A 21,440-nucleotide genomic window follows, 5' to 3' on the forward strand; every position below is an offset into this window, starting at 1 on the left:
CTATTTCTCCATATCAGCTTTGATGGGAGATGGCTTAACCTCTCTAAATACTTGCTTGGAATTGGTAATGGGCTGGATGAGGGAACATAAGAACATAAGAACAGCCCTGCTGGATCAGGCCCAAGGCCCATCTAGTCCAGCATCCTGTTTTGTACAGTGGCCCATCAGATGCTGCTGGAAGCCACAGACAGGAGTTGAGGGCATGCCCTATCTCCTGCCGTTACTCCCCTGCAACTGGTACTCAGAGGCATCCTGCCTTTGAGGCTGGAGGTGTCCCACAGCCCTCCGACTAGTAGCCATTGATAGACCTCTCCTCCATGAAGTCATCCAAACCCCTCTTAAAGCCATCCAGGTTGTTGGCTGTCACCACATCCTGTGGCAGAGAGTTCCACAAATGGATCACGCATTGATCCACGCGTGAAGAAGGGAGAAGAAACTGAAGCTGAATCCAAACAATATGAAACAGTACTCGTTGTGGGAGGCTGGAACTTAGGAAGTGGTTTAGATCTGACTGTTTTGATGAGGTTACGCTCCCCCTGAAAGATCAGGTACATGCAGTAGTTTGGGAGTACTTGTGGACACAAACTTCTCCCTGAGATCTCCAGTTGAGTCAGTGGCCAGGAGTGCTTTTTATCAGCTTCAGCTGATACACCAATTACGTCCATTTCTCGAAATAAATGACCTTAAAACAGTGTTGCATATGCTGGCAACACCCAGGCTTGACAACTGCAATGAGCTCTACATTGGGCTCCCTTTGTACATAGTTTGGAAACTGCAGTTGGTGCAGAATGCGGCAGCCAGGTTGGTCTCCGGGGTCACCAGTACAGACCATATTTACTCTTATTTTAAAAGAATGACACTGGCTGCCAATTAGTTTCTGGGCAAAATACAAAGTGCTGGTTATTACCTATAAATCCCTGAATGGCTTGAGCCACTAACCCTGCTAACTGGGCAAAGAGGCACCTTTTACCATGGTGATTCTCTTTATTTAGCAGGGGGAGAGTAACTGGCCCTATCCACCCCCAGCACAGGACCTCCAGTGACTGTTGCTGGTGTCTGTCTTATGTTTCTATTTAGAATGTGAGCCCTTTGGGGACAGGGATCCATCTTATTTGTTTGTTATTTCTCTGTGTAAACCGCCCTGAGCCATTATTATTATTATTATTATTATTATTATTATTATTATTAAAGAGCACCCTTTCTTCTTCAGGAACCCTTATGCCTATTAAGATCATCAGGGGAAGTCCGGTTACAGTTGTCTTGATGGCTTGCTTGATGGTGACCCAAAGCCAGGTCTTCCCTAGGGTTGCCCTGAGGGTCTGGAACACACTCCTAAATGAAATTAGAATCTCCCCACCTCTGATTGTTTTTAAACAACTCTTGAAAACACCTCTTCTATCAGCCATTCATTCATTCATTCATTTTACATTTATTCCCGCTCTTCCTCCGAGGAGCTCAGAGCAGTGTACATGGTTATTTTTATCCTCACAACAACCCTGTGAGGTAGGGTAGGCTGAAACATACATGACTGGCCCAGAGTCACCCAGTGAGTTTCATGGTTGAATGAGGATTTGAACTCACGTCTTCCCAGTCCTAGTCCAACACTCTAACCAATACACTATGCTGGCTCTTAATGTTTTATTTATGGCAATTTTAATCTGTTTTATATGTCTTTTTGGTTCTAGTTGCTGTTTGTTTAGATTGTAAACTACCCTGAGATTTTATATAGAGTGGGATATAAATGTGATAAACAAGCAAATAAATAAATGAGTCGCCTTCTGAGCTGAGATTTCCCGGCTCTCCGGGCCCTGGTATAGTGTACCCTTCCCTCCACATTCTTGACCCATGATTGTCTGTGCTGACTGGCAGAAGCTCTTCAGACGGGGATGTCTCTTAAAATTTCCTGGAAATACCAGGGATTGAACCTGGAATCTTTTGCAAGCAAACATCTCCTCTGCCACTGAGTTATGGTTTCTTCATTGTCTACTCAGTTCATTTACTTGGTTTTATGGGTATGCATATGCATCCTGGTGTCATATAAGAGGGAGAACAGATGAATGGATGGAAGGAAGGAACAGAAAGCTGTGACAAACTGTGTAGACAGTATTCTGTACAAAATTCAGAAATAAGAAATATAAGTACGAATCCACAACAAAATGTTGCAGTATATCCTTGGTGTACATGTGTTATCTGAGCATATTGCTGAGCAGGCTGAAAGTATTAGACAGCTTTCCCCCTCAGAAGCAGAAGGGATTTTGATGGTCTTGAGGCAGTATTCTTCAAGCTTTAAAAAATTCTGCTCTCTGTTCAAGCCTCTGAGTTCCATTAGCTCCACCCACCTCTTTGTCTGTTAACTGCCCTCTGAGTCTGCAAACATTCCACTCCATTGAGTTACTTTGGGGGTATTTAGGTTCTTTTTGCCCCTTACATTTTTTCCTACAGACTTTTGTGAAACCAACCTATCTGCAGGTTATCCCAAGTCTGTCACTACCTCTGTCTCACTCACAGTTGCTCCAGTTATGCATCATAAGGATCAGAACATTTCCAGCTCTTTTGGAAATACATAGTCAATGGAGGATCCCTAATGCATCAGTTCTGCTTTGGAAACGAGACTTATAACTTCAAATCTGGAAAGAAATCTGGATGCTAAATTTTCAGAAGGCTCCCCTAGTAGTGAAGCTTGCCTCAAAATATTGATCTTCTGTCTGAGGAATCCCTGATAATATACCCAGGAACAATGCAATTGTGTAATCACCGATTCATTGCTATTTGTGGAAAAGGTTTAAAAGGCCAAAGAGTCAGCCAACCAACTGTTACCAGTGTAATGTTACCAATGTAAGAAATAGGTGAAGGACAGCGGTAATTAACCCACACAAACACAGTTCATACTGCAAGGCCAATTAAACTATTTTACTGACACTTTTACTAAGCTACAATTATCAGTACAACTGGTGAAGTTTTCAGAGGTCAGTGATGCTGACCAAGCCAAGTGTGGGGGGTGGCGGTAGAGTGTTCATGACTCGGTTTTGCAAAGGATGGCATGTACCAAGTTCTAATAATCTGGCACTCTAAATAAATTTAGACCCTTTAGAATGGGAAGGAGCATTACTCCTTGATTCACTTCTCTTCCCCCACAAACAGCAATTAACCAGCTTTGTGTGTAAGAAAATGTGTTTTGTCACCTTTTTGGATTGGGATGTGGACAAGAAGCTCTTGTGGCCACCCTTCTTACCATCACCTTGGTCTTTCCAAGCAAAGAGCCATCAGTCAAAGTGGCGATTCTCTTTCTGTTTAGCAAGGGGACTAAGCACCCCAGCACAGCATCCCTCCAGCAGCTGTTGATAGACACCTTGTGGTTCTTTTTAGATTGAAGGCCCTTTTGGGGACAGTCACTTCTCTCTCAGCCTAACCTACTTCACAGGGTTGTTGTGAGGAGAAACTCAAGTATGTAGTACACCGCTCTGGGCTCCTTGGAGGAAGTGCGGGATATAAATGTAATAATAATAATAATAAATAATAATAATTATTATTCTTTTTCTATGTAAACCATTTCGAGAACCTTTCTGCTGAAAAGCAGGGAGGGGGAGGGGGAGGAGAAGTTTCTTGCTCAGTCAAGCCCTAGGCTCATCTAGTCCAGCATCCTGTTTCACACAGTGGCCCACCAGATGCCTCTGAGAAGCCCACAGGCAAGAGCCTTCCCTGCTGCACACCCTCATGCCCTCTCACTGGATTGTGAGAAAGGGCTCAATGTCTTTCTCCACTCTGGGGTTCAGGTGTCTTGCTTGGTTACAGAGTTTCTGCTCAGGCTCCCTCCCAAGGACAGTTGGGTCTTCCCCCGAAGAGGCTTTGGCTTCCCAGTGGAGAACAGTATCACCCTGCCTCCACCTAAGCCTCATTTCTCTCTTCACTAGATCAATCTCCCCTGTTCAGAACCCTCCTCTCTCCAAGCCTTTAACTCGCCTTCACCTCTCCCTCACTCTAACTGCCTGCCCCCTTCTGCATCCCAAGCAAGGTTTATCTCCCCTTCCTTCGAGGGTCTCACTACTACTGCTGCTACTGTCACTGGACATTTCTATAAACATAGCTTTTAAAATACATATAAACAACACAAACCTTAACAAACAATATTAAAAGAAATGCAAAGCGTCACAGGCTTGCATATCCTTTCAGCCAACTTTATCAATTAATTGGAGCCATTTTGCTGTAACACTCTTCCTAGACAGCAAAGCTTTTTACACGAGCAGCCAAGCCCCCGTTTGGGCAGCCCAATCTGGGCTGGGCTGCCTGCATAATGTGCCAGGATCAAGCCCAATCCCAGCGCTGCCTTGGCCCCAAGCCTGGGAATTTATCCCAGGCCTTAACCTAGGTTTAAGAACCTGGGTTTAAGCCCAGGTTCACACACACACAGAGCCGGGCAGCAAGAGCACCTAGCTGAGGGAGGATCCCTCAATGCACTGCACTCCTTGCTCCATCCTGGCTTCCTCCTTGCTCTGCTGTTCGCTGCAGCGCGGCTCGTTTGCCATGCGAGTGGCAGAGCTTTTAAAAACAAATTGATCGTGTGCAGAGAGGCGGGCGGCCCACCGCCCTGCCAGCAGTTTGAGTCCTGTGCATGACCTTAGCATCTCCTTATTTCTGGCAATAAGTTGCAGTACCTTGTAAAAGCTGTCCCATCTCTGAGATAAAAAAAAAAAACCAACCCTGGTTCATACGATGGCTGAAACTTGACTTTTCTGGCAAGCAGGCCGATGATGGGTAACATAACCTAACAACTTCCTAGATGACTTCATCCATCTGTTAAAGTGAGTTCTTGTCCATGAAAGCCCATCCCACCATAAATGTGTCAGTTATGGAAGTGCTGCAGGAGTCTGCTGCAGATGAAGACATTTCCAGTCAAGCACTGAACCTTCTCATATTCTCTACCAGCCACAGAAAATTCTTTTCCCAAGTCCCACCGGATACTTGACATGCAATCCGTAATATTGATGAGCAGACTTGCATAAATCCGACACCCATTTCTTTTCATATTCTTCCCCTGGCTACAAGCCTTCTTAATTTCTGTTCATTGGAGAACTATTCTTGGAAAGATCACCTCCCTGGCAGCTGTTAATCTGTCATTTGTGTAGCATAAGTCAACCAAATATACAGCACCAACTATTTCAATACTTCAGCAGACTGGAAGGAGGAGAAGGGGGGAAGGGAACAGAATGATTTTTTGCTTTACTGTCACTGTAAAGACTTTTATCACCCTTGACAGTTTTATTCGGGAAACCTTTGCTATGTCTTAATTTGTGTTTTCTGAATGGTGGCAATTTGGATAAGGACAAGTTGAGCATTGGGTCAGTTCTAATGTTTCCTCTTGTTTTTGTTTAATGATTATCAGGAAGATGTGTTGGGAATTCTGAAGTAAGTTTCAGTCTGGCAGCAAAAGTAACTTAGTACTGTCATTATGTCAAGGTTCTGCTAGGAGTTCTCTCTTGATGTTCTCCAAATAAAACATTATTATTTAAGTCTCTCTTTGAAATCGAAATTTCAAAGGGGACAGGGCTTTGGAATGCACTCCCTACTGAAATAAGAGCCTCCCCATCTCTGACAGCTTTTAAAAAGTCTTTAAAGATGCATCTGTTCACCCAGGCTCTTAATTAAATATTGTTTTAATAGTTTTAATACTGTTTTAAAATATTATTTTGAAATTTTGAAATTGTTGTAACATTTTAACTTTTTTGTTTTGTTTTAACTAGTGTTTTGCTTTTTCTGTTTTTACTTGGTTGTAAACTGCCCAGAGACATAAGTTTTGGGTGGTATAAAAATATGTTCAATAAATAAATAAATATAAATAAAATGGCAGATAAATGGAGCAGTGCAGAAACTAGGGAGCTGGTTTAAAAAGCCAATACCTTTCCTTTGGCCTTGGGATAAAAAAAGGCTGCGCTTTTTAATGGTTGGTGTTCACCATCACTTGCTTTATACTATAACACTCTGCTGCTACTTGAGTCACCGAAATCTGGTCTCTTGCTTTTGCGGAGTTATTTATTTCACCTCTGCTAACTCCGCAAGAGGCATCTTTTGAAGTGGTGGCTCTCCCATATTTAGCAGGGAGAAAGCAATTGTCTCTATTCAACTCATCTGGGTGGGTTTGACAACACTCAGTGGATGACAAGGATGTAGCTTAGTGGTTGAGCATTTGCTTTGCTTGCATAAGATCCCAGATTCAATCCCTGGCAGCATCTCCAGGTGGGGCTGAGAGAGACTCCTGCCTGAAACCTTGGAGAAGCTGCTGCCGGTCTGTGTAAACAATACTGCGCTAGATGGACCAAGGGTCTGACTCGGTATAAGGAAGCTTCTTATGTTCCTGCCCCAGCATCTAGGGGCTGATGCTGGCGTCCCCTTTGTGTTTGTGAGCCCTTCTGGAACAGAAGCCATCTTCTCATTCTTTTTTTTTTCTTTTTTGCTATGTAAACTACTTTGAGATCTTTTTTTTTTTTTGTTGAAAAGCAGCATATATATAGTGGCCAGCAAGTCCACTAATGATGCAGAGGCATGCAGAATGCCTCTGCAGTGCTTAGTAGTTTAGAGTCCTGCTATGTACCAGGAGGCAATTTTTTTACCAATCTCTCCTACCTGCCCCAAAGCACTCACACCCCTAAATATGTCCCTAAGGACTGCACAGCCCTTGGCAACATATTCCTGCAAGTGGAAAATTGCTCTCCCCTCTACCTATGTACCCACCCCGCTGCAAAATGTGCTGTTGCTGCAGGGATGCTGGATATCCCTGAAGAGCTTCAGGCCTTCTTATGCCAACCTACGGCTGTGCATGTGGATAAGCACCCGCTCCTGACTGCGGCTCCTCTGCTTCATAGCACAGCTATCTGTTGCTTTGCAGCTGTTTGGTGGTGTCTCCAGCTCCCATGTCCAGGTCTTCGTTTCCACCAAACATGTATCTCCAATCCTATGTGGACCCTTTGGAAAAGTAGGCCCTGGGAATAATCCTTACATCCTCCATCAGAGTTCTAAGACATGCTGTTCTAATGATAATCATGGTTTCTTTGATGGTGGAGGAGCAGGAGGTTAGCATCATGATAGCTACAATGAAGACAGTGATAATTCAGAAGCGGCAGAAAACAGGGTGCCTGCATAATATATTATAGAGTCTATAGCTGCATATATTAAAGAGGAACAAATAATGAGTCATTTCTGAAGGCTTTCAGCACTTCTAAGAACTGGGTCAGTTGCCATGGTAATAAATGCAGCATAGAAATCCAAATGGAATACCACGTTTTGAGAAGTAGAAGTCCCAATATGCACTAACCTTTTTGAGGGGTGGGAGCCATCATTAAAACAACAAAGCATTATCCACACACACAAACACACAGACACACACACACACTCCATTTTCCCAGGTGTGTTCCGGATGAAGTAGAATCAGGCAGCTGAAAAGACCCTCCTGCAGAATTGACTTGTTTTGTTTTGTTTTGTTTTGAGGCTGTAACAATAAGGAATGGATCTTCAGAGACACTGCTTGGTTAGTGACACCTCTGCACAACAGGGAAATTGTGTTGCAAAGGAAGTATTCTCTGAACAAGGAGAGAATTCCTAGAATAGCTTTTGTTTTTGAAAAAGCATTATTGTCTTTTTGGAAATCCAGAGATTTTTTGTGAGGGCAGATGTTGACATTCTATTTAGTGCCTGGCAAAATAGTTCTTCTTTACTCAAAATAACTCAAAACGTTGCTTCAAACTGACTTTGCACTGGCTAGACAGGAAACAAGATCTCAACTAGACTTGGGATGGATATGCCACAATTATTTTCGAAAGAGTCTCATGGCAAATATATGTCCCAGAATATCCTACTGGAATTCTGATTATTCTCAGAATGTTCTCTGAATAATTCTCAGGTTGTGGCTTCATTTGCAAACGAAAAGTTAATTTGCACCTTCTTGCAAATCAATTACCAGGCAATTACCAGCTTAGCACCAGGATTAGTGTCTCTCAGCAGGGGAGGTAGAGTGAGGCCTTCTCTGCAAAAGGCAGTTTGTTTTAAGGTATGGATGTAAAAGTTTGCTTTTTAAAAAATTAATCAGTTTAATTTTTGATTTATTTGAATATGGGATTTGTACAAGGCCACTAGGTTAGCTTAGTGGCTGAGAAGGAGAAATGGGCATGGGTTCTTTTCCCACTGCTGTGAAGACCGTGGTGTGGCTATGATCAGATTTAAACAAAGAGAATGATGCTTTATGACTCTAAAATTCTATTGTTTCCCTATGGGTCCCCAGCTGTGGCTGGACTCCAACTCCCATCACCCATTGCAGTGGGGCATGATGGGATTGGGAGCCCAACACTAGCAGGCAGGTCAAATTCTGCAGCCATGTACCAGGTTGGTGGATGGGGTGGCCATCCTGAGGCTCGCTGGCTGTGGCTGGACTCCAATGCCCATCACCCTATCATCCATCAGAGCAGAGCATGATGGGCGGCAGAATACAACACCTGAAGGTGGACCAAATTTAGGCAGACATGCTCCAGGTCAGGGGTTGGGTGGATCCCATGGGTGGAGTGGATCCTGAGGCTTGCAAGGAAGGGCAAGGGAGATGTTTGGATCCTGAAACACTCAAAAGAGATTATCAGGAGTGAGTGGATTCAAAACTGGGTGGTAAATAAGCTATTTTTAAGCTTTCAGGGAAAACAGTTCCATTTTCGAGTGCAATTCTGAAACAAGCAGAAGAGTATTCAGCCATCACTCTTTCACATACCAGGAGCTTGGGAGTGATTTTTGATACTTGTTTTCTTTGTGGCAGATTCAGGTCATTTCACAATCATGTCATTATCAGCTCATTAATACTTCTAGAAGGCTGAGCTGAAAATTTTGGAGGGTTGTGGGGGTAAAGAGGGAAACAAATTACCTCTAACTCGCCTTTTTTGCCACTGCCACCAATTTTTTACCAGCAGTAGCAACACTCCTCTGGAACATGGACACTCAAGGACGGAGCCACCATAGCATGAATGGGTTCAAAGAACCAAGACCACCACACACGGGGCCACGCCTCACATCCCAGTCACGCCCCCTCTGTCTGATGAAGGGGGCATGGATTTGTCCCCATTTGTGAGCAGAACCACGCCTCCTGCATCTGATGTCAGATGCTGACATCTGACATAGACACAGGAGGTATGGGTAGGGGGCCATAGGTGGTGGGCTGAACAGGGCCTCTGCTGACCTCCCTACGTGCCTACATGGACAGCTACATTGCCATGGGACTAATGCTACTTATGGGTAATAAAACTAGTAGCTGCCAGCAAGAGTGCTGCTGCTGCTCTAGTTAAACCCCTCTCCTCCACCTCCATTTCACCCTGTCCCCTGAAAATTGCTTAAATCATCCCACATCATTTTCACCATCCACAAATGGCATAGCAAAGATGATATGGCCACTTTGGCCATTCAAAAACATACTCTATTCTTTCTGATGATAATGTTAAAACTCTTGTTCATTGTCTTATTTTGCATAAGATTCATAATGTAATGTCCTTTTTGTTGGCTTCTTTTGTCCCATCAGCAATGGTTATCTCTTTTTCACTCTGCGGCTCTTATCATTTTTCTTGCCCATAAATATGACCATGTTTCACTTCCTCTGATTTCTTTGCACTGGCTTCCTTTCTCTTATCATGTTCATTTAAGCATTTTTCTTTTACTTCTTGCTTTTTAATTCGTACACTCTGTTGTTCCCGCTTCTCTTTCCTCCTTACTTTCTCTTCATTCTCCTTCTAGAGCCCTGTGTTCTCGTATACCAAACAATTTCCTAGACCAGAGACTACACCCACTATTTTGTGTGTCTACCTTTTTTTTTCTTTGGTAGCACCTGATCTTTGCAACTCATTGCCCCCAGATATGATCAAGTCCATCCTGTTGTTTACGAAGTGCCTCAAGACATATCTATCTTTACATCTCTATTTCAATCAACCAAAAGGTTGTTTTAATTTAGTGGCTTTCTTTTATTTCCTTGTGTTCTTATGCCTCTTCATAAGTCATATGAAGCAGGGCTCTGTTGTTTAAATTCTACATTCTTTTAACTATATGCCCTTAAATTATATGGCACCTCATTGTTAGGCACTAAAGAAATCATGTAATCATCACCATCTACCTGTTTTACTGGGTGGTTCTATAAAACACTAGGCCTGTTCACTCAATCACCAAAATCAAGGTAGGAGGCATTCTACCCTGATTTGCATGCATGTGTGAACTCATGAAAATCCCTACAACCCAGGCTGCCGAAAGCTGGGTAACCCAGCTTGTGTACCCTGCTCTTAACCAAGGTAGGAGGAGATGAGAGCTCTCCTACCTTGCTTTTCTGATCATGAGGATCCACCTACCACTTTTACTCAGCAGGCCTGGAAACAACAGAAAGCTGTGCTTACAGGGGTTACCATCATGGATGTGCTGCTCTTAAAAGCACAATCTGTGATCCTGATCCTGGAGCAGCTTGAGCAGGGCTTGGTCCATATTCTGCTCCTTTGTGACCAATCAGAGGGCAGCTGCTGAAATGAAGATTTACAGGCTACCAGCAGTGCAAAGCATACTGGGAAGGTCTTCTAGGTCTTTGGAAAGCTTTTCATTCTTCCAGCTCCTGATTTCAGCAGTGGATACTGGTCCTGGATTAATTGTGTGTTTCCTGGGTTTGCTGACCCAAACAGAGGTTCTGCTGCTGAACCTCTGACTCAAACAGAGGTTACTGCTACTTGTATGCTGCTACTGGGTTAGAAGCTCTCTGGCCCTACAACCCTCCCCCAAACGGTCATGTGAACAAACTTACTAGCTGATTGAAAAACCTCGTGTATCCTGACCATGTTAGTAAATATGCATCCACCAGCACTACTATGCTTGTGTTTGAATCCAATATGGCATGTAGCTAGGTTACTATGAAGCACTGGTTAAAGGAAGGCCAGGTGACAGCCTCACAGCTGTACTGTAGGAGTATGCACAGAACTGGCTGGTCTGGTTTGGTTCAAGTCCAAATTGGACCCGTACTGGACCAGGCCAGTTAGGTATGGCAGCCCCTCAACCCCTGCCCCAGTTCAGTTCGGTCCGGGGCAGGGGGTGTGTTTCACAAATTTTTATTTAATTTTTTTTTAAAAAATTACACTTACCCCCTCCAGGGGAGTTGTCCAAGGTAGTGGAGGAATGTCTATGGAGGTTCCCCCTCCCCTTACCAGCCTCCTTTATTCCTGAAATCAGCTGTTTGGCCACTCTTCGGTTGGTTTTCGGCCTCCCCCCTCTTCATGGCAACCATTATGGAGACTGCCACACCTGTATATTTGTCCTCTGCATGACCTGGATCATGCCAGGGCATGCAGAGGCCTATTGCACAGGTGCAGCGGCCTCCAAAATGGCCACCATGCTGAGGGGGGAAGGCCGAAAATGAGCTGAAGAGTGGCCAAATGCCCAAATTCAGGAATAAGGTTGGCTGGTAAGGGGAGGGGAACCTCCACAGACCCACCACTACCACCTCGAACAACTCCCCTGGAAGAGGTAAGTGTAAAAAATAGTTAGTTTTTTTAAAAAAAACCACTCATGAACCTCTGGGGGGTTTTGGTCCGGGGTTGGACCAAATGGGGTGGTTCGGTTCAACCCCGAACAGACAAACCAAACTGGTTTGACATCGAACCTGTTTGACATCAAACCTGTTTGCACATCCCTACTGTACTACAATGCAAAGAATTGCTATATTGTCTCTGCCTTTCCTTCCTATCCTCAGGAGGGCATTGACTCCGCAGGACCATTCTTGGGGATAATGCTCTTGATAGCTGTGGATGCCCATTTAAAGTGGCCTCAGGGCTTTTGCATGAAATCTACTACCAAATCTCAAACAAATGAAGTTCTTCAGAGCTTGTTTGCATGGCCAAGACTGCCAGAACTAGTAGTCAGTGACAATGGGCCACAGTTTATTTCAGAAAAGTTTAAATGTTTCAGGTAGCACAGTGGCATCTGGCACATCACCTCAGCACCATACCATCCAGCCACTAATAGACTGGTGGAAATATTTGAGCAAACCTTGAAATGGGTCATGAAAGCAATGGTTGGTGAAGGTGAATCCTTGTTGTAAAGCATTGCACTCTAAGACGTTTGGTTCAATAAATTTTGGTTTACCCAAGATGGAGAAAGCTTCAGTGTGTGCATTTGCATTGAAAATTATTGAAAACTAGTAATATAAAGGGTTGTCCCCAAGTTAATCATGAGTACATTAGTCATAACTAACCTAAGTCCCATTAATTTCAGTAAGACTTAGGACTAACCTTCTTGGGATACAAAACATTTGCAAATATAATGGCTGATATCGAAATAAATTAAGCAATTGCACAACAAAGAAAGTTGTGCTAGGGAAAGAAGATTGCAGAGCTGCGCAACATGGATTTTTGGAACTGCGCTCTTGCACAAAACTTTCATGCGAAACATATGAGATTAGCTACAGGTTGCACACCTTGTTAAGCTAAGGGAAGCATTCTTGCCCTAGTGCAATCCCAGTCTGGAATGCAAGCTCTAGACTTGGCACAACTAGCTAGCACCACACATTTGCACAAGCGGTTCATGAGTCTGGGTGTCAGCCTATATATCTGCTGCCTAATTATCAGGGCCCTTGTTTTCTTGATCCAAATGGTGTGTGATCTTTGATTTAATGGATGTATCAAGTGAATGTGGCAGCCATAACAACAGGCACAAGAGTAATGTGCACCTATAATGGCAGAGTAAAAAGGTAGTGGGCTGTCAAGTTGATTTCAACTCCTGGCACCCAGAGAGCCCTATGGTTGTCTTGGGTAGGATACAGGAGCAGTTTACCATTGCCTCCTCTCGCACAGTATGAGATGATGCCTTTCAGCATCTTCTTATATTGCTGCTGCCCGATATAAGTGTTTCCCATATTCTGGGAAACATAGTCTAGGAAACATACTTGCGGGGATTCAAACCGGCAACCTTCTGCTTGCTAGTCAAGCATTTCTGCATTTATTATTAATGGGGTGGGGAGAAATTCCAACTTTTGATTTTAAGCAATACTGAGTGGGTCAGCTGGACAGAATCTGTTAAGTCCTGGGCAACAGGCTGGTGAAGTCAGTTTTTTTTAAAAAAAATAGTTTGTTGGGCCCTCTCTTCAGTTTACAAACATTTCAGACACTGATATTTGGTTCCCTGCCAGAACACAATGGCTGACATTTCTGACTAATGAACAGGCCACCCTCCAAGCAGTTCTAGCAGGCCTGCTCAACTTCCCCCAGCTGTTTTTTTTTTTTAAATTTTATTTATTTATTATTTATTCATTTAATTTATAGACTGCCTGACTCCAAAGGCTCTAGGCTGTTTTTGGACTCCCTAGCCACAGTGGCCAATAGCCAAGGCTTATGGGAATTGTAGGCCAACAGGGTGTGAGTTGAGCAGCCCTGAGCTACAGAGACGCAGTGAGAGCCTGCACACTGCTCCATTGCATTCTGAATTATAGGAGCCGAGGAAGTTACCTTATATCAAGTCAGAGCCTTGATCCATCTAGCACAATATTGTCTGCACTGACTGGCAGCAGCTCTCCAAGGTTGCTGGAAGAAGTCTCTCTCAGCCCTACCTGGAGATGCTGCCGAGGATTGAACTAGGGACCTTCTGCATACAAAGCAGACGTTCTACCACTGAGCTATGGCCCCACTCCCTTATTATGAGCACAACTGAGCAGGAGCACTTGAGCATTAATATTTCAGAGCACTCTCCCATGCTCCAGAAGCACTCGGTAGAAGCAGAAACATGTGCCTTAAGGCCGCGACATGTTTCCGCTTCTACTGAGTACTTCAGAAATTCGAGAGAGTGCTCCAAAATATTAGCACTCTGTGCTCTTGGGCAATTGCACTCATAACAACAGAGCAGTGCACAGGTTCTCATTGCCTCTGTGCAGCAATTCGAAGTGTGAATGCTTTAGTTGTCAGGATGTCAGCCATTGTTACTAGCTGGACCAGTAAAACCATATTAACCAGTTAGAATCTCAGGCTGGGGATGGGGCAGACCGAACAGCCATTTCTTGCGACAATTTCTGGCTCTGAAATGCACAACTGGGACCATTTTTTCCTCAGTGAGGCATGAGTAACAAAGCCTTGTTTTATGACAAATGAAATGTCAGCAGTAAGAACCATTTCATTTCTCAGGTAAAGAAGGAGTGGGTGTATGGCAGAACTACAAGCATCATTTGTGAATGGCCTCTCAGCTTGGATCATCAACACTGTGTGGGCGGTATTTGGTGGAGGATTACAGCCATATTTCCCACACCTGAAATCTGCTCAATTCCTGAGTCAGGACTCCTGACTAGGAAGGGCTAACTATTAAGCAAGAAGAAATGTAATCAAGTGATAGACTGCATTTGCACCCATCATCTCCTGACACCAGATTAGCAATTAGTCAACAAGGCAGAAGGAACAAAGCTGTTATTCTTGTTTTTTGAATATTTGTTTAGGAAAACATAAAAAAGAGAATGAAGAGGAGAGTAGGAGAAAGAGGGGAAGGACCCAAAGCAGAACTGTAGGTATATACTGAGAAGGGAGGGATGATATGAGCCACAGGTTAAGTCCCAAATCTGAACATGCTGATGAGGCAAAATTAGTTATCATCATGATGAAAAGAGTTGGGGGATGAGGCTGCAGCTCACTGCATGCAGAAGGTCCCCAGTTCAATCCCTGGCATTTCTAGGTAGGGCTGTGAAAGGCTTCTGCCTGAAACCTTGGAGAGCCATTGCCAGCGTAAAGCATACTGAGGTAGATGGACCAATGGTCTGACTCAGTGAAGCTCTTCACACATGCAAGCAACACCAGGCTAAGGAAGCCCAGCCCGGTTTTGCCTGCGCGTGTGTACCGCCAGGGTCGTGCCTTATCCCGGCGGTGCTTCAGCGGCAAACCCACCTCTGAAGTCATCTTCTTAAATGGGGTTAGGAGAGCAAGCTAAACCCATTTTACTGATTGTCTGCCAGCCCTATAAAGCAACACGCACCTGCACAGTGCATTATGGGAAATCTGGGGGTGGGGCAACAGGGGCGATGCGTCCCAGCACTCTGATCCTCAGAGCTACTGGCAGAAGCTGGCGATCTTCTGGGCTGCCGATTTGGCCATCCAGGAACATGAAGAGGGTCATCTGTAGGGGAGGTAAGCATTTTGAGGCTTCCTCCCATCGCCCCTTCGAGCCCTTCTCATGGATTGTGAGTAAAGGGCTCAGTATAAGAGCTCATATGTTCCTGTTTTGGAGATGGGGCCGTAACTCAGGGGTAGAACATAAGAACAGCCCTGCTGGATCAGGCCCAAGGCCGGCCCATCTAGTCCATCATCCTGTTTCACACAGTGGCCCACCAGATGCCACTGGAAGCCTACAGGCAGGAGTTGAGGGCATGCCCTCTCTCCTGATTTTACTCCCCTGCAACCAGTACTCAGAGGCATCCTGCCTTTGAGGCTGGAGGTGGCCTATAGCCCTCCAACTAGTAGCCAATAATAGACCTCTCCTCCATTAAGTTATCCAAACCCCTCTTAAAGCCATCCAAACTAGTAGCCAACACCACATCTTGTGGCAGAGAATTCCACAAGTTGATAATGCGTGGTATGAAAAAGTACTTCCGTTTGTTGGACCTAAATTTCTTGGCAACCAATTTCATGGGACGATCCCTGGTTCTAGTGTTATGTGAGTGCGAGAGAAATTTCCCTGTATCCACTTTCTCTACTCTATGCATGATTGTATAGACCTCTATCAGGTCTCCCCACAGTCGTCTTTTTTCTAAACTAAAAAGCCCCAGGTGTTGTAGCCTTGCCTCATAAGGAAGGTAGAGCATCTGTTCTGCATGCACAAAGTCCCAAGTTAAATCCTTGGCATCTTCCATGTGGGGCTGGGAAGAACATCTGCCTGAAATTTCGGAGAGCTGCTGTCAGTTGGAGTAGGCAATACTAAGGTAGATTAACCAATAGTCTGACTCGGTATAAAGCAGCTTCTTATGTTCCTAAGGGGTTGAAGCTCAAACCCCTCTACCACTTCATCTTTAGTGATGCATTTCCTGTTTCATGACTTATCCCCATACTGTCCTCACCACTGAACCAACATATGAAAGTACCTACTGCTTCCCAAATGGCTTCTCTCTGGACATACCAGGAAAACAATTTGAAATAGTTTATTTTGTGAAATTTTTGGCTATAATCAAATAGGTGCACAGAATGTGGCCTACTGAAGACATGGCTCTGGAAAAGCCTTTTATCCTAAGGAAATACACAAACCCATTTCACTTCTGAAACCATGTTGTAGGCATCATTTGTCAAAGTTTGGAAAAACTCATTCTTACAGGAAGCGTAGGAGCTGAAATTGGCAAGTTTCAGGAAAATCCTATTCTTAGCATTGCTAATGGAAGTACTTCTTACCTCCTTGTCTAAAGAAGTTACTAAAGTAGGTCTATTAATTTTTCACTTACTGATGCAAAAGGGATATTAAATGCGGGAGTGGAGAAGGAGGAGAGGACTGCAGTGAATTACCAAGCCTTAAAAGAGAAATCTTCCTGAGACAATGCATAACGAAAGAAGAAATTCTGCATATTATTTGAATTGTCAGAGTACCATATATAACAGGACTTCCACCTTTTGGCTGCATTAATGTGCTTATGCTATAAAAAATGGCTTTTAGGGCACCTCCTAAGGTCACGCACACATTTGCATCCTATGTGATGCAGGATGGGTTGTTGGGGTGGGGGCTGTACAGTGTCCCAGAACTGGAACTTGTACACTACACTTCTACAAAAGTAGGCCTAGTACATACAGTTCGTCCACCATCAAAGGGGTGGATGGATTGTGAGGTAAAGGTAGAGTTGCCAACTTTCTAGGACTGGACTAAGGTCTCCAGGAATCAAGATCTATTTCCAACAATCCTGGAGATTTTTATGGCTCGGTATCGGGGGAAATATTGCAGGCAGGGCGGGGTGGGGGAGGATCTCTGGGAACAATCTGAGCTGGCAGCCCTAGTCAGGGCCTACTCATGGATGAACCTGTGTGTATAGGCCTTGTGCCACACTAACAGCTTAATCCTATACAGAAATTGGAATATTGAAGCCAGCTGCTTTCAGTGGCCTTAAGCACACGCAAGCCCTCTTCAGTCATGAGAAATCAAGTGTGAGTGCTACTTGTGAGGGAGAAAGGAGGGAGGAAGTCCCACCCCGATGCCGTCACTAAACTCCCACGCCTGATGAACACACTTATGCTGCTGTTTGTTTGAACAGGGTGGCACCATAAGCATGGTGGTAGGATCACTGCATGTCACGCTTATGGTGTGTCTCCATCCAGACAAACAGTGCTATCAGCATGGTTATTGGGTGCAGGGGTGGGGTGAGTCATAGCAGTGGGCGGGACTTCCTCCCTGCTTTCCCCCTCATCAGTGGTGCTCATGCTTAGGATTTATAACATCTGAAGAGGGCTATAGAATCAGTCTGCAAATGTCCTCCATATGAAGCAGCACAAAGCTGAGACTGACTGGCATGTGCAGAAGATACAAAACAGTCTTGTGTGAAATTGATGTTAGTCAGATTTGGAATCATCTTTCCTAATATAACATTCCTAGATATAAGGGGCATGATGGGAGCTGTAGTCCAACAACAGCTGAGCAGCCTCAGGTTGGCCACTCCTCCCCCAATGTCATAAGAACATAAGAACAGCCCTGCTGGATCAGGCCCAAGGCAGGCCCATCTAGTCTAGCATCCTGTTTCACACAGTGGCCCACCAGATGCCTCTGGCAAGCCCACAAACAAGAGCTGAGGGCATGCCCTCTCTCTTGCTGTTGCTCCCTGGCACCTGGTATTTAGAAGCATCTTGCCTCTGTGGCTGGAGGTTTGTTTGAACAGGGTGGCACCTCTATAGTCCTCGGACTAGTAGCCATTGATAGACCTGCCTTCCATGAATTTATCTAAACTCCTTTTAAAGCCATCCAAGCTGTTGGCTGTCACCACATCTTACGGAAGAGAATTCCATAAGCTGATTATATGCTGTGTGAAAACGTATGTGTATAGGAAAGATGCTGAAAGGCATCATCTCATACTGCACAGGAGATGGCAATAGTAAACCCCTCCTGTATTCTACCAAAAGAAAACCACAGGGCTCTGTGGTTGCCAGGTGGTTGCCATGACACTGACTTGACGGCACACTTTACCTTTACCTTTTGTTGGTCTTAAATTTCTTGGCAATCAGTTTCATGGGATGATGATCCCTGGCTCTGGTGTTTATGCGAGAGGGGAAGAAATGTATATCAACTTTCTCCACACAATACATGATTTTATAGACCTCTATCATGTCGCCTCTCAGTTGTCTTTCTTTTTGAAACTAAAAATCCCCAGGTGTTGTAGCCTTGCCTCATAAGGAAAGTGCTCCAGGCCCCTAAACATCTTAGCTGCCTTCTTCTGCAGCTTTTCCAGCTCTGCGATATCCTTCTTAAGATAAGGTAACCAGAACTGTAACCAAATGTGGCCAAACCATAGATTTGTATGGCATTATTATATTAGCAGTTTTATTTTCCTAATGATCCTTAGCATGGAATTGGCCTTTTTTACTGCTGCTGAGCAATGAGTCAACACTTTCAATGACCATGACCCCCAAGATCCCTCTCCTGGTCAGTCACTGAAAGCTCAGACCCCATCAACATATATGTGAAGTTGAGGTTTTTTGCCCCAATATGCATCACTTTACACTCGCTAACAATGAACCACATTTGCTATCTTGTTGCCCACTCCCCCAGTTTGGAGAGATCCTTTCGGAGCCTCTTGCAATATCTTTTGGATTTCACTATCCTAAATAGTTTGGTGTCATCTGCAAATTTGGCCACTTCATTGCTTACCCCAACTTCTAGATCATTTATAAATAAATTAAGAAGCACTGATCCCATTACAGATCCCTGGGGGACCCCACTTTTTTCCATTTAGAGAACTGTCCATTTATTCCTACTTTCTGTTTCTGTCCTTCAACCAGGTACCAATCCACACATGAACCTGTCCCCTTAACCCAGGGGTGGGGAACCTTGGCCCTCCAGCTGTTGCTGAACTACAACTCCCATCATCCCCAGCCACAATTAGGAGTTGTAGTTCAAAAACAGCTGGAGGGCCAAGGTTCCCCACCCCTGCCTTAACCCATGGCTGCTAAGTTTTCTCAAGAGTCTTTGATGAGGAACTTTGTCAAAACTTTTTTGAAAGTCCAGGTATACTGTGTCAACTAGATCACCTTTATCCACACAGCTGTTGACACTCTCAAAGAATTCCAAAAGGTTAGTGAGGCAAGATTTCCCTTTGCATAAGCCATGCTGGTTCTCCTTCAGCAGGGCCTGTTCTTCTATATATCTGTGCATTGCTGCCTGGTCTATAGACATGCAAGAAGATGAAGTGGGAATTAGATAAATGAATGAATGAATGAATAGCTTTATTAAGATCAATGATTATAAATGCAAACAGATACTACATTCAGATAAGAAGTAAATCATACAGAATACACCAACATAGAAGCCTCATGTAAAAACATCTAAAAAGAAGGGCTGGAGGTTAGCTGTTGACGAATCTTAACAGCAGGAATGAGATTATTAGAGTCCAGATGTAATAGACCATAACTTTTCAGATTCAGGAGGGGGCAATCCGATTTTTTAAATATATACATCCACCCTTTGCAAGCAAAAAAAAACCACAGCAGGGACTGAGCTGGCTAGAACCATTCTGTTTACTTTGCTGGTTTGTTTGTTTGCTTACAGGAGTGTAAGATTATTTACATCGGTGGAGATTCAAAAATGGCCCACTTGCACTCTGATGTGTTACAATCCACGCTACCACCTCAGGATTCCTATCAGCTGATGCTGATGCTTGTGTAGACCAGGCCTCAGTTCAAAGCTGTCACAGACAACAGAAAGACAAATGTTTTATATATTTGGGAGGTGTAAGTATATAAGAAACCTTTTTTCCTCCTAGCTTGTTTGATCACATTGCATTGAAGATAGATTGTTATAATAATAAAAACTTGGCATGCTTGCACTTTCTTACATGAACGAGGCAGATTAACAAGATATTTTCTGCAAAACACTGTAAACAAAATAAATGGTGGTGTATGCATTTAGTATTAAATGTCTAAATATTTCATCCTACGAATAAATAATTGTTAGCATTTTATTCCAGCTGATCAAGAAAAACCTAGGTGGGGGGCAATAAAGTGTAAGCAACAATGAAAATTGCTTAGGCGAATATACCTTCCTTTCTGAGGGGACTTCCACAGGCCCTGCAAGTCTTGGTCAGGGATGGGGCGCCCTCACGGGAAACTGGTCTGCAAACATGGCTTCAGGTGGGGATGGAAATATTTCTGAAGAATGTCAAGGACTTGCTGCTGTCCAGCAGGTTCTGGACTTGCTCTGGATGTACAGGAAGACCAATGATGCAGGAACAAGGAAGTACAGTATTTTTGCCTCATGGGACCATCAGGTATAGCCCTCTGGGTCTGGAAGGAGCCCCTTGTGTCATGATAGATCCCCCTCTACTCCAGATCAGCCAAAGATAGAGGGGAAACTTACTGCCTTGCTGGATTAGGGACCTTCAGGATATCAGAGAGAATATACCACCACTTGGCAGCCATTTCAAGGCTCAGGGAGCTACACTAGTTCCCAAAAGCCTGGGGACCTTGGAAGGGCCCACTGCAGATCCCTGAGATGATCTCTGTTCTCATAACTTTCCACCCAAGTAGGAAGGGGCCCAGAGAAGGAAGTTTGACAAGAGTCCCCTTAAACCTGGAATGGGCCCTCATCCTGAGGGTCCTATTGTTGAGGGGTGCGGAGAGCTTAGCCTACTCTCTCCGCAGACGATCAATAGGCAGCCCTGGGTGGCCGGATCGGCCACCCATATGACTGCCGGCTCTGTCACGGAGCCGGCAGGGGCTGTGGGGATCGCGACTGGATGGCGAGCGCACAGGTCATCCTGGAGAGACCCCTGGGTCTTGCAGCCTCCCACACATACACATGTCCCATTATCCCACGACTCCTAAGTTTTCTCAAGAGTCTTTGATGAGGAACTTTGTCAATAGTTCAGCAGTTCCTGAACTATTCAGGAACTTTCAGCAGTTCCTGGAGGTCAGCTGCCCAGATTAGCCATCTTTCTGGGCTTATAAAAGGACTGCTGCCCTGTGCTCTGTGCCTCAGTTGCCAGAAGGCTTGTAGGGAGGAGGAAGCTTTAACATCTGCTTCCCAGAGAAAGTGGCTGCCCAGTGGTGAGAGCCTGTGTGGTTGCTGTCTGTGTCAGCTTGCCAGCCTGTGTGCCCCCTAACATGTGGTGCAGTGGCTGCTGCCCTGCAGGTGAGTCTGTGCGGGATCGGGGCCAGAGGGGGTGAGTCAGCAGATCCTGAAGGTCAGCTGCCCAGATTAGCCCTAAGGGGAATATCTTACAGTGCTCACGCACCAAGTCTCCCAAT

At 44.6% G+C, this 21,440-nt stretch overlaps 1 long non-coding RNA gene across 2 annotated transcripts; it reads left to right on the top strand.

Annotated features, from left to right (window-relative positions):
• The first annotated feature begins 17,212 nt into the window (after positions 1-17,212).
• Positions 17,213-20,073, top strand: LOC128352129 (uncharacterized). 2 transcript variants are annotated; one of them, XR_008320224.1, is made up of 3 exons: positions 17,213-17,290; positions 18,350-18,453; positions 19,744-20,073. It is a non-coding gene; the product is annotated as an uncharacterized LOC128352129 (long non-coding RNA). The 2 variants fall into 2 exon arrangements; XR_008320223.1 differs by lacking the exon at positions 17,213-17,290 and adding an exon at positions 17,440-17,632.
• Positions 20,074-21,440: the final 1,367 nt, after the last annotated feature.

Source organism: Hemicordylus capensis, chromosome 3 (assembly GCF_027244095.1).
Source record: "Hemicordylus capensis ecotype Gifberg chromosome 3, rHemCap1.1.pri, whole genome shotgun sequence".
In the NCBI taxonomy this organism is placed as follows: domain Eukaryota; kingdom Metazoa; phylum Chordata; class Lepidosauria; order Squamata; family Cordylidae; genus Hemicordylus; species Hemicordylus capensis.